The sequence below is a fragment of the Muscardinus avellanarius genome (genome assembly GCF_963383645.1).
Source record: "Muscardinus avellanarius genome assembly, chromosome: 15".
In the NCBI taxonomy this organism is placed as follows: domain Eukaryota; kingdom Metazoa; phylum Chordata; class Mammalia; order Rodentia; family Gliridae; genus Muscardinus; species Muscardinus avellanarius.
The window spans coordinates 20433303-20445425 of NC_137801.1; positions in this window are offsets into that span (position 1 = coordinate 20433303).

The following is a 12123-nucleotide window of genomic DNA, read 5'->3' on the forward strand; positions in this document are numbered from 1 at the left end:
TGAGACCCTGTTTCAAAAGAAAGAATAAAAAAATAGGGCTGCGGGTGTAGCTTGGAGGTAGAATGCCTTTGGGTTCTATCCCCAGTAACACACACAAATAAATTATAATAATAATAAAATAAAATCAGGGTAGGAGTGTATCTTGGAGGGAGGATGCCTCTGGGTTCAATCCCCAGTATAAAAAAAACCAAAAATAAAATAAAGGGCTGGGGATATAACTCAGTAGTAGAGCATAGAATACTTGCCTAGCATGTGCAAGGCCCTGGGTTCAATCCCTAGCACTGAAAAAAAAAGTTATGTACACCATATAATCATAGTAAAATTCCTACAAATATATTATATAATATAATATATGTAATATACACAAACATTTTAACAAATATATACATATATAATATATATGCATATATAATATATACATATAAAACGTATATGCATATATAATATATGTATATATGTAATATACATATACTATATATGCATATATAATATATGCATATATAATATATACACACGTATAATATATGCATATATAATATATAAACATTCCTACAAATATATCTATCTCCCGAGCAGCCCAGGTGTGGTGACGCATGCTTGTAATCCCCGTACTTGGGATGGTGAGACAAGAGGATTGAGGGTTCGCAGCCAGCCTCAGCTACTTAGCGAGGCCCTCTGTAACTTAGTGAGACCCTGTTTCAAAATAAAGAATAAAAAATAGGGCTGAGGGTATAGCTCAAAGGTAGAATGCCCCTGAGTTCAATCCTCAGTACTGCAAAAAATAAATAAATAAAATACTTTATCCATGTGTGGTGGTGCACACCTATAACCTTAGTACTTGGGAAGCCAAAGCAGGAAGATTGCAGGTTCAAGACCAGCCTCAGCAATTTACCAAGATTCTCAGCAAACTAGTGAGACTCTATGTTTCAAAACAAAAAATGAAAACAAGAGTATAGCTGGGAGGTAGAATGCCTCTGGCTTTATTCTCAGTAACACACACACACACACACACACACACACACACACACACATTAGACTTTGCATTTTATTGCTCAACCAATAGCATACACACTCTATTAGTCAGGACTTCTTTTGAAAGGGACAGAAATCCACCTTAAAGTCGTTTAAGCAGAGAATAGAATGTATTGGCTCACATAGCCGAAAATTACAGGGGTTGTTGTTCAGGCAGAGCTAAATCCAGAGGCTCAAATGATGTCATCCAAGAAACCTTTTCTTCCCAGCCCTCAGATCTACTTTCTTCTGTATTGGCTTCATTCTTAGGCAGACTCTACCCAAGTAAAGGCAGGACAGCCACTAGTGTCTATAAGATTACACCCTCCCAATTTAGCAGAAAAACACAATATTTTTACTCAGTAATCCTATCTCAAACCCAAAACATCCAGAACTAGATTTTGATTCTACTGGCCCGAGTCATGGGTGCGGCAGAGGGGCGTGATACTCTCATTGGCTAGACATTGTAAGAGAGGGCAAACCATATTGAGTTTGTGTTGATGCTACAAATGTCAAAATTGTCTGGGTGTGATGGCACACTCCTGTAATCCCAGTACATGAGGGGCTGAGACAGGAGGGTTAAATGTTTGTGGCCAGCTGAGCGTGGTGGTGCACATGTGTAATCGTAGCATTTGGGAGGCTGAGACAGGCCCCGATCATGGTTCGTGGACAGCCTCAGCTACTTAGTGAGGCCCTTTGCAGCTCAGTGAGATCCTGTTTCAAAATAAAAGAATAAAAAAATGAGTGGTGGGGGTGTAGCTCGGAGGTAGAATGCCCCTAGGTTCTATCCCCAGTACCAAAAAAAAAAAAAAAAAAGTTTGTGTGGCCAGCCTCAGCAATTTAGGGAGGCTCTCTGCAACTTAGTGAAACCCTGTTACAAAATAAAATATGCCCAGCTGTGGTGGCGCATGCTTGTAATCCCCCGTGCTTGGGAGGCGGAGACAGGAGGATCGCGTAGGGTAGGTTCGAAGCTAGCCTCAGCTACTAAGTGAGGCTCTCAGCAATTTAGTGAAACCCTGTTTCCAAATAAAACACAAAATAGGTCTGGGAGTATAGCCTGGAGGTAGAAAGCCCATGGGTTTCACCCCCACTACCACACACACACACACACACACACACACACACACACACATTAAATAAATAAATAAATAAATAAATAAATAAAAATAAAATATACCTGGTCATGGTGGCACACGCTTGTAATCCCAGTGCTTGAGAGGCTGAAACAGGAGGATCATACAGGTTCAAAGCCAGCCTCAGCTATTAGTGAAGCTCTCAGCAATTTAGCGAGACCCTATTTCCAAATAAATTATAAAATAGGGCTCGGGTGCAGCCCAGAGTAAAAAGCCCCTGAGTTCCACCCCCCAGTACCACTAAAATAAATAAATAAATAAATAAATAAATAAATAAATAAATAAGCCAGGCATGGTGGCGCACACTTGTAATCCCAGCATTTGGGAGGCTGAGACAGGAGGATCACGATTTGAGGACAGTCTCAGCTACTTAGTGAGGCCCTCCACAACTCAGTGAGTCCCTGTTTCAAAATAAATAATAAAAAATAGGGCTGGGGCTGTAGCTTGGAGGTAGAATGTAGAATGCCTCTGGGTTCCATCCCCAGTACTGCAAAAAAAAAAAAAAATATATATATATATATATATATAATTGTATGTAAGAGTGAGCTTCATAGTAATACATTAATATATGCATATAACACTATTTGGTCTGTTTCCTTCCCCTTTCCTCCCCTTTTCCTACCCTCTCCCATCTCCTTCATTCCATTCTAGTCTACTTTTCTTTTTCCTGTTTTCTTTTCTTTTCTTTGTCTCCCTACCCTCCTTTCTTCTTTCTTGTACTGGAAAATGTCCCCGGGGGCATTCTACTATGAGCTACATCCTGGGCCTTATTTTATTTTATTTTTTTGAAACAGGGTCTTGCTGAGCCTGGAGTGGTGGTGCTCACCTGTAATCCTATTCACTTGGGAGGCTGAGGCAGGAGGATCGCAGATGAGAGGACAGCCTAAGCAAACAATGGGACTCTCACCAACCTAGTGAGGCCCTGTTTCCAAATAAAAATAAAATAGGGCGTAGCTCAGAGGTAGAGTGCCCCTTGGTTCAATCACCAGTGTCTGTCTAGAAGTCTGTCTGTCTGTCTGTCTCTCTCACACACGGAAAGAAAGAATGGAAGGAAGGAAGGAAGGAAGGAAGGAAGGGAGAGGAGGAACCTTGCTAAGTTACATGTGCTGGCCTTGAAATGGCAATCCTCCTATCTCAGCCTTGTCTGTTTTCCTGAGGCCCCTTTTCGTGCCTTTTTCTGTCTTCCACATAAGAGAAAAATCATGGGGCCCATGGTTTTCTGATGCAGCTTATCTCACTTAGCAAGCTGTTCTTCAGTTCCATTCATTTTCTTGCAATTCTGTTCTCCTTTAGGGCTGAGTAAAACTCCATTGTAAGCCAGCCGTGGTGGCGCACGCTTGTAATCCCCGCGCTTGGGAGGCGGAGACAGGAGGATCCCGCAGGTTCGAAGCCAGCCGTGCTGGCTTAAGAGACCCTGTTTCCAAAATAAAAATATAAAAATAGGTCTGGGAGTGTAGCCCCGAGGTAGAAGGGCTTCCAGGAACCCCAGTACCACCAAACAAAACAAAACAAAACAACAACAAAAAAATCCACAAATCCATTGTATACCTGCTCTTCTCTGGGTCTGGGCTTGGGGGTAGAATCCTACTTTACTGGAGGGGAGTGTGTGTGCATCTTTACACTTAATTCTGTCTTGTGGCTCCTAAGGCAAATACCAGAAACACCCAAAGAAGGAAGACTTTGGCAGACAGACGGAGCCCGGCTCATCCTTCCCAACAGGGCCAGATTCCAGGGCCCTGTGCAAGTCTCTGAGGACTTGATCGTTGAGTTCCCTTCAGAGCTAAAGCTTCAGGCATGAGGCCGCTGCTCTGGGCGACAGGGGCAGCAGAAGGGTGGGAACCCCAGCTAAGATTCGGGGAGCGAGATGCTGCCCACTGACTGAGGCGGCTGCAGGGCCGGGTGGCCAGGCTAGCCCGACTGGTTCAGCCCGGCAGGGAAGGGCAAGTAAGATCTGGCCGGAGGGGAGGTTGGGCAGGGGTGTGGTGCTGACTCAGGGGCTGGCAAGTCAGATGACAAGGCCAGGACAGCTGTTGCTGGGTGTTTTTAGAAAACTCTGGCTGCCAACTGTTCTCAGGACTGCTTCTCCTCCTCCTCCTCAGAAGCAGGCAGGAAGGAGGGCGTCTTCTTTATCACAGGCTCTGGGTGGGAGCGCTACTGTGATGAACCCGGAAAACAGAACAAGAAGTCAAGTCTCCCGAATTCCCGTGGAGTTCTCAGAAATCACTTTATCTTCTGAGGCACCTTGCCAGGAACCCCGTGTAGGAGGGAAGAGAGCAGCGGCCAAAGTTAGGAGGGTCGGCAATCCTAGCCCAACGTTATCACTTATTAGATGACTTTGATCAAGTTAAAAAACAGAGTCTCTCTGGTGTCCAGCATGGCCTCGCTCTTTGGCCTAACAGACTGGATTTGTGGCCTGTTTCTGCCCCCCAGTTCCTGAGCCTGGACTGGGATCCCATCCCTGTGGGATGTGCGGGTGCCCGGGAGACAGCGTGCTATAGTCACAGGCCACGGTCCTCCCAGCACGTTACCCCTTTGTCTGCTTCTTTGTGCTAATAGACTCAGAGTCTAGAGTTTAAACTTGTGCTTCTTCTTTTTTGTTTTTTTTATGGTACTGGGGATTGAACCCAGATGCCTTCTACCTCTGAGCTACACTCCCAGCCCTATTTCTTTTCTTTTCTTTCTTTTTTTGGTGGTACTGGGATGGAACCCAGAGGCTTTCTACCTTCAGGCTATACTCCCAGACCTATTTTTTATACTTTATTTGGAAACAGGGTCTCACTAAGTTGCTGAGAGCCTCACTAAGTAGCTGAGGCTGGCTTTGAACCTGTGCGATCCTCCTGTCTCAGCCTCCCAAGGGCAGGGATTACAAGCGTGCGCCACCACGCCCGGCCCAGCCCTATTTCTTATTCAGGCTTTCACTAAGTTATGGAGGGCCTCACTAAGTAGGTGAGGCTGTCTGAGAACCTGTGATCCTCCCGTCTCAGCCTCCCAAGTACCAGTATTACAAGCGTGTACCACCACACCCTGTTTTTTTTTTTTTTTCTTCAGGTTTGGGGATGAAACCCAGGGGCATTCGACCTCCGAGCTATACCCCCTGCCCTATTTTTTTATTCTTTATTTTGAAACAGTGTCTCACTGAGTTGCAGAGGGCCTCACTAAGTAGCTGAGGCTGTCCGCAAATTGCAGTCCTGAATGCTGAGATTATAAGGATGAGCCACCACACCTGGCTTTTTTTTTTTTTTTTTTTTTTAAGACAGGGTCTTGCTAGTTGCCTAGATTGGGTCCTCCTGCCTGAGCTTCCTGAGTAGCTGGGACCACAGGCACACACCACTGCACCTGGCTTTTACTGATGCTTCTGATTGGTAGAACTCAGCTCATGTGCCCACCGCCTAGATGGGTTGTGAAGATGGGGAGCGGTGCTGGGGAAAGGAATATAGAGGGAATAGAGCTCTGCATGCTGCAAAGGGGTTTGCCGCTGGATCCCCAAAGGCCTGATAAAGGTCCAATAGAAACTTTTGCGCGTGAATGTGGGTGAGGGTGGAGGATGGCACTGGTAGGAACAAGGCAAAGAAACAGCCCCTTATTGGCTGTCAAGGACGCTGGGCAGGTTCGTCCTGTGGACACCAGTACCCTAAGGCAGGGGAAAATAGTGGAACGCTGAGAGTCCAGCCTGCTCCGGGGCCCGGCTTCCTCTAGCGGGCATTCGGGACAACAGAGATGGCACTTGCAGATATTATTTTGGCAGTGTCTAAACCAGTTGGCATGTAGTGTGAGGGCTTTTGATACTCTCTGCTTCTGCCCTTTCTCTGGCTCCAGGAAAGAGGTGGGGCGGCTTGCAAATAACTGGGTGTTTATTCCAAAGAGCTGGAATCAGATAGGGCAGGGTAAGTGCCGACAGCTGTCAGCTCAGAGTTGAGCACCCAACTTCAGGAACAGAAAATTCTGTGAGGTCTCAGTTTCCATGATTAAATAAATGTGATCAAAGAAATCTGTCACATTTTAAAATTTGCATACCTATTGTTGTGCGACGTGGTGATTTAGGTGTAAAGGAAATTTATGCCATCGTAATTGTCCCAGGTTTTCCCTAGACTGAGAAAGTAGATGCCTGTTAGCCTCTGTGTGTGTGTGTGTGTGTGTGTGTGTGTGTGTGTGTGTGTGTGTATGTGTTACTGGGGATGGAACCTAGGAGCATTTTACCTCCAAGTTATACCCCTAGCCCTATTTGTTATTCTTGATTTTGAAACAGGATCTCACGAGGTTGTGGAGGGCCTAAGTAGCTGAGTCTGGTCATGAACCTACAATCCTATTGTCTCAGTACTCCCAGTACTGGGAGTACAAGCGTGTACCATCATGCCGGCCTCTTCTAGCCCTTTTTGACATTGCCCCATTGAATAGTTTACTATGCATCACTTCATGGTGAAGGAGAATCACTATGTTTACATTTTTTTTTTTCAGTACTGGGGATTGAACCCAGGGCATTCTACTTCCAAGCGACACACTATTTTCTATTCTTTATTTTGAAATAAGTCTCACGGAGTTGCAAAGGACCTCACTAAGTAGCTGAGGCTAGCTGCAAACCACAATCCTCCTGTCTCAGCCTCCCAAGCACTGGGGTTGCAAGTGGTGTGCCACCAAGCTTGGTTTGTTTCTTGGTGGTTTTCTTTCTTGCTTGCTTGATTTCTTGTTTTCCTACTGGAGATGGAACCCAGGATACACTATCTGTGAACTACATCCCTAGCTCTTTTAATTCATTTATTATTTTATTTTTGTGGTGGTGCTGGCGTTGTTTGAAGCCAGGGGCATTCTACCTCCAAACTGACCCTCCCTCAGCTTCCCCCCTTTTATTATTATTATTATTATTATTATTATTATTATTATTACTAGTGGTGGTACTTGGGTTCCTGGAAACACTTCTACCTCCGGGCTACACTCCCAGACCTATTTTTATACATTTTAAATTTGGAAACAGGGTCTTGCTGGGCGTGGTGGTGCACGCTTGTAATCCCTGCGCTTGGGAGGCAGAGACAGGAGGATCGCGCAGGTTCGAAGCCAGCCGTGCGTGCTGGCTTAGGAGACTCTGTTTCCAAATAAAAAAAAATGCAAAAATAGGTCTGGGAGTGTTGCCCGGAGGTAGAAAGGCTTCCAGGAACCCCAGTACCACCAAAAAAAAAAAAAAAAAAAAAAAAAAAAAAAAAAAAAAAAAAAAAAAAAAAAGAAAGAAAGAAAGAAAAAGAAAAAGAAAGAAAGAAAGAAAAACAACAGGGTCTCTTCAGCCAGCGCGTCTGGCTTCGAACCTGCGCGATCCTCCTGTCTCCGCCTCCCAAGCGCAGGGATTACAAGCGTGTGCCACCACGCCCGGCTATTATTTTGTTTTGACACAGGATCTTGCCAGGTTGCTGAGAGCCTCACTGAGGTGCTGAGGCTGGCCTCTAACCTGCCTCTGTCTTGGCCTCCTAAGTACTGGGATTATAGGTGTGTGACACCATACCTGGCTTATTCATTTAGTTTTGTAGTGCTGGGGAATAAACCCAGGGACATTTTACCTCTGAGCTACACCCCATCCCTTCAGTTTCTTGTTTTTGCAACATGGACTCACTAGGTTACTGAGAGTCTCTTCTTGCTGAGGCTGTTCTCAAACTTGTGATCCTCCTGTCTCAGTTTCCCAAGTACTAGGATGACAGAAGTTCACCACTGCACCCAGCTTATTATTTACTTAGTTATAGTTTTTAATTTTTATTTATTTATGTGTGGTACTGGGGATTGAACCCAGGGGCATTCTACCTCTGAATTATACTCCCAGACCCTACTTTATTTTTCATTTTGAAAAATAAAGACCTTTGAAACAAGGTCTAGCTAAGTTGCAGAGGGCCTTGCTAAGTTTGCTGAGACTGGCCAGGAACTTGGGATCCTCCTGTATCAGTCCCCAAAGCACTAGGATTTTAGGTATGGAAAATCATGCCCCACCTTATTTTATTTATTTATTTATTTATTTTTGGTGGTACTGGGGGAGGGGGACCCAGGGGCTTTTCTACCTCCAGGCTATACTCCCAGACCTATTTTATACTTTATTTGGAAAAAGGGTCTCACTAAGTTGCTGAGAGCCTCACTAAGTAGCTGAGGCTGGCTTCGAACCCGTGCGATCCTCCTGTCTCAGCCTCCCAAGCTCTGGGATTACAAGGGTGGGCCACCATGCCCGGCTCCCACCTTATTTTTTAAATTTTTTATTTTTACAGTACTGGGGGTGGAACCCAGGGGCATTCTACCTCCAAGCAACACCCCCAGCCCTATTTTTTCATTCTTTATTTTGAAACAAGGTCTCACTGAGTTGCAAAGGGCCTCACTACCTCACTAAGTAGCTGAGGTTCATGCTTGTAAATCCCAGTATTTGGGAGGCTGAGACAGGAGGTGGCGCACGCTTGTAATCTCAGTACTTGGAAGTCTGAGACAGGAGGATCGCGCAGGTTCGAAGCCAGCCTCAGCTACTTAGTTAGGCTCTCAGCAACCTAGTGAGACCCCGTTTCTAAATAAAATATAAAATAGGTCTGGGAGTGTAGCCGGAGGTAGAAAGCCCCTGGTTTCTATCCCCCAGTAGCACAATAAATAAACAAATGATAATAATAATAGTAATAATAAAAAATAAGCCTGGTGTGGTGGCACATGTCTGTAATCCCAGTACTCGGGACACTGAGACAGGAGGATCACAGGTTCCAGGACAGCTTCAGCAACTAGAGAGATTTTCATCAACCTAGAGAGACTCTGTTTCAAAATAAAGAAACAAAATAGGGCTGGGAGTGTAGCTTGGAGGTAGAATGCCTTTGGGCTCAGTCCTCAGCACCATAAAAATACACATACACATACACACACACACACACACACACACACACACACACACACACACACACACACCTCATATATAGCTTAGCAGTAGAATGCTCCTAGGTTCAATCTCCAGTTTAAAAAAAAAAAACAGCTGGGCGTGGTGGCGCACGCTTGGGAGGCGAAGACAGGAGGATCGCGCGGGTTTGTAGCCAGCTACGCTGGTTTAAGAGACCCCGTTTCAAAAAATATAAAAATAGGTCTGGGAGTGTGGCCCGGAGGTAGAAGGGCTTCCAGGAACCCCACAACCACAAACAACAACAACAACAACAAACCACTGTGGAAGACAGCCATGTTGAAGGCTTTTAAACAAACTGAAGGCTGAGGGATGGCAGGCTGAGGAGAGAGGTTGCTTTTATCAAGGAGAAAACCACATTCAACTAACCTTGAAATCAGGAAGATACAAAGTAGATGTGGGCAAGAAAACTTTTCTGGAGAGAAGCATTTGTAAGGAAGGATAGAAAACTAAGGCTGGCGAGGGCCCGGAGCCTCGTAGAATGCCAGCTGCAATCCAGCAACTGCTTAAGACCCTCAGCAACTTAGTGAGACCCTGTTTCAAATAAAAAAAATAATAAAAAGGGCAGGGGTATAGCTCAGAGGTAGAATCCTTAGTACCAAAAGGTGTGGGGAAAAAAAAAAAACCCAAAAGAACTGAGATGCCATAGGACTGAGATGCCATAGGACTGAGATGCCATAGGCATCCAAAGGGCTGGGAAGTCTGGGGCCAAACTTTTTCTTTTTGTGGTACTGAGGATGGAACCCAGGTTGACCTCTGAGCTACACCCCTGTCCTATATTTTATTCTTTATTTTGAAACAGGGTCTCACTAAGTTGTGGAGGGCCTCACTAAGTAGCTGAGGCTGTCGGTGAACCGTGATCCTCAGGTCAGATCTCAGCTTCCCCGAATGCTGGGATTACAAGTGTGTGCCACCACACTTGGGGCCATACTTTTCTAACAGGAGGGGGCCTAAATCAAGGTATTCAGGCAGTCAGGCAAGGTGGCATGGCACACATCGTGGTACAGCCTGTTGTCTCAGCTATTTGGGAACCTGAGGCAGGAGCCCAGGAGTCTGAGCCTGCCTGGGCAACTTAGCCAGACCCTCTATCTATCTATTTTTTTTTTTTTTTTTTTGGTGGCACTGGGGTTTCTGGAAGCCCTTCTACCTCCGGGCTACACTCCCAGACCTATTTTTACATTTTTATTTGGAAACAGGGTCTCCTAAGCCAGCTGAGGCTGGCTTTGAACCTGCGCGATCCTCCTGTCTCTGCCTCCCAAGTGCAGGGATTACAAGCGTGCGCCACCATGCCCGGCGCTCTATCTATCTATTTTTGCAGTACTGGCGATGGAACCCAGGGCATTCTACCTTCGAACTACACCCCCAGCCCTATTTTCTAGTTGGTGGTACTGGGGGTGGAACCCAGGGTCTTTTCTACCTCCAGTTTTTACTCCCAGACGGTTTCACTAAGTAGCTGAGGATAGCTTTGAATCTGTGCAGTCCTCCTGTCTCAGCCTCCCAAGCGCTGGGATTACAAGCGTACACCGCTAGGCCCGGCAATCTTTTTAGTTTTTGAAACAGGGTCTCACTCAATTGCAAGGGCCTCGCTAAGTAGCTGAGGCTGTCGGTGAACTGAGATCCTCCAGTCTCTGCCTCTGGAATGCTGGGATTACAAGTGTGCACTACCACACCGGGCTTGCCAGACCCCCTTTCAAAAGAAAAAACAAATGTTCACTTTTTTGGCAGACTCTAGTGATAAGAACAGTGGTAGCCTCTAGGCAATCAGTACTTAGCCCCGGGACAGACTAACAATGACCTTCCTTAAGGAAGTCTGTGGGTGTGAACACAGGAAACAGGCAGTAGTAAATAGACAAGTTCCAGAGACTGAAGGGGCAGTCAGGCAGTGACGCAGCAGAGCTGGCCCTTAAGGGAAAACTCTTACGAAGAACCAAGAGCGAAGGGGACGGGATGAAAGGACCAGACATGAGATGCAGGGACTAAGCAATTGTGCAGGAGACTCTTGCTAAAGGTGACCCTGGGTCACTATCTTTTGAGGTGGAGATTTCCTTTAAGCCATAGAGGGAGGTCCTGGAATGGGAAGCTGCTCAGCTTTGCCTTGTTTTCAGCTGTGCTTTTAAAAAGAAAAGTAAGCCAGGAGGTGGCGCCACCCTTCCCCCCAGTATTTGGAAGGCTGAGACAGGAGGGTCCCAGGTTTGCAGTCAGCTTCAGCACCTTACTGAGGCACTATTTTATTTTATTTAATAAATTTATTTATTTTTTGGTGGTACTGGGGGTGGAACCCAGAGGCTTTCTACCTCCAGGCTATACACCCAGACCTTTTTATATTTTATTTGGAAACAGGGTCTCACTAGGTTGCTGAGAGCCTCACTAAGTAGCTGAGGCTGGTTTCAAACCCGTGCGATCCTCCTGTCTCAGCCTCCCAAGCGCAGGGATTACAAGCGTGTGCCACCTTGCCCGGCTGGCCCTATTTTATTTATGTTATGTATTTGTGTATGTGTGGGGGGGAAGGTACTGGGGATGGAAACCAGGGGCATTCTACCTCTGAGCTACACCAGCCCTATTTTTTTTTTCTTCTTCTTCTTCTTTTTTTTTTTTTTTTTTTTTGGTGGTACTGGGGTTCCTGGAAGCCCTTCTACCTCCGGGCTACACTCCCAGACCTATTTTTACATTTTTATTTGGAAACAGGGTCTCCTAAGCCAGCGCACACGGCTGGCTTCGAACCTGCGCGATCCTCCTGTCTCTGCCTCCCAAGCGCGCGGGGATTACAAGCGTGCGCCACCACGCCCGGCCTTATTCTTTATTTTTGAAACAGAGTCTCACTGAGTTGCAGAGGGCCTCGCTAAGTAGCTGAGGCTGTCCTCGAACCTCCCGAATGCTGGGATTACAAGCATGTGCCACCACGCCTGGCTTCCTATTTTAAATTAAATGCAAAACAATAGGGTTGGGAGTGCAGATCAGAGGTAGAATGCCCCTAGGTTCCATTCCTACATCCCTAGTAACACACACACACACACACACACACACACACACACACACACAGACACACACACACACACACAGAGCCAGGATGCCCATACCTGTAATCCC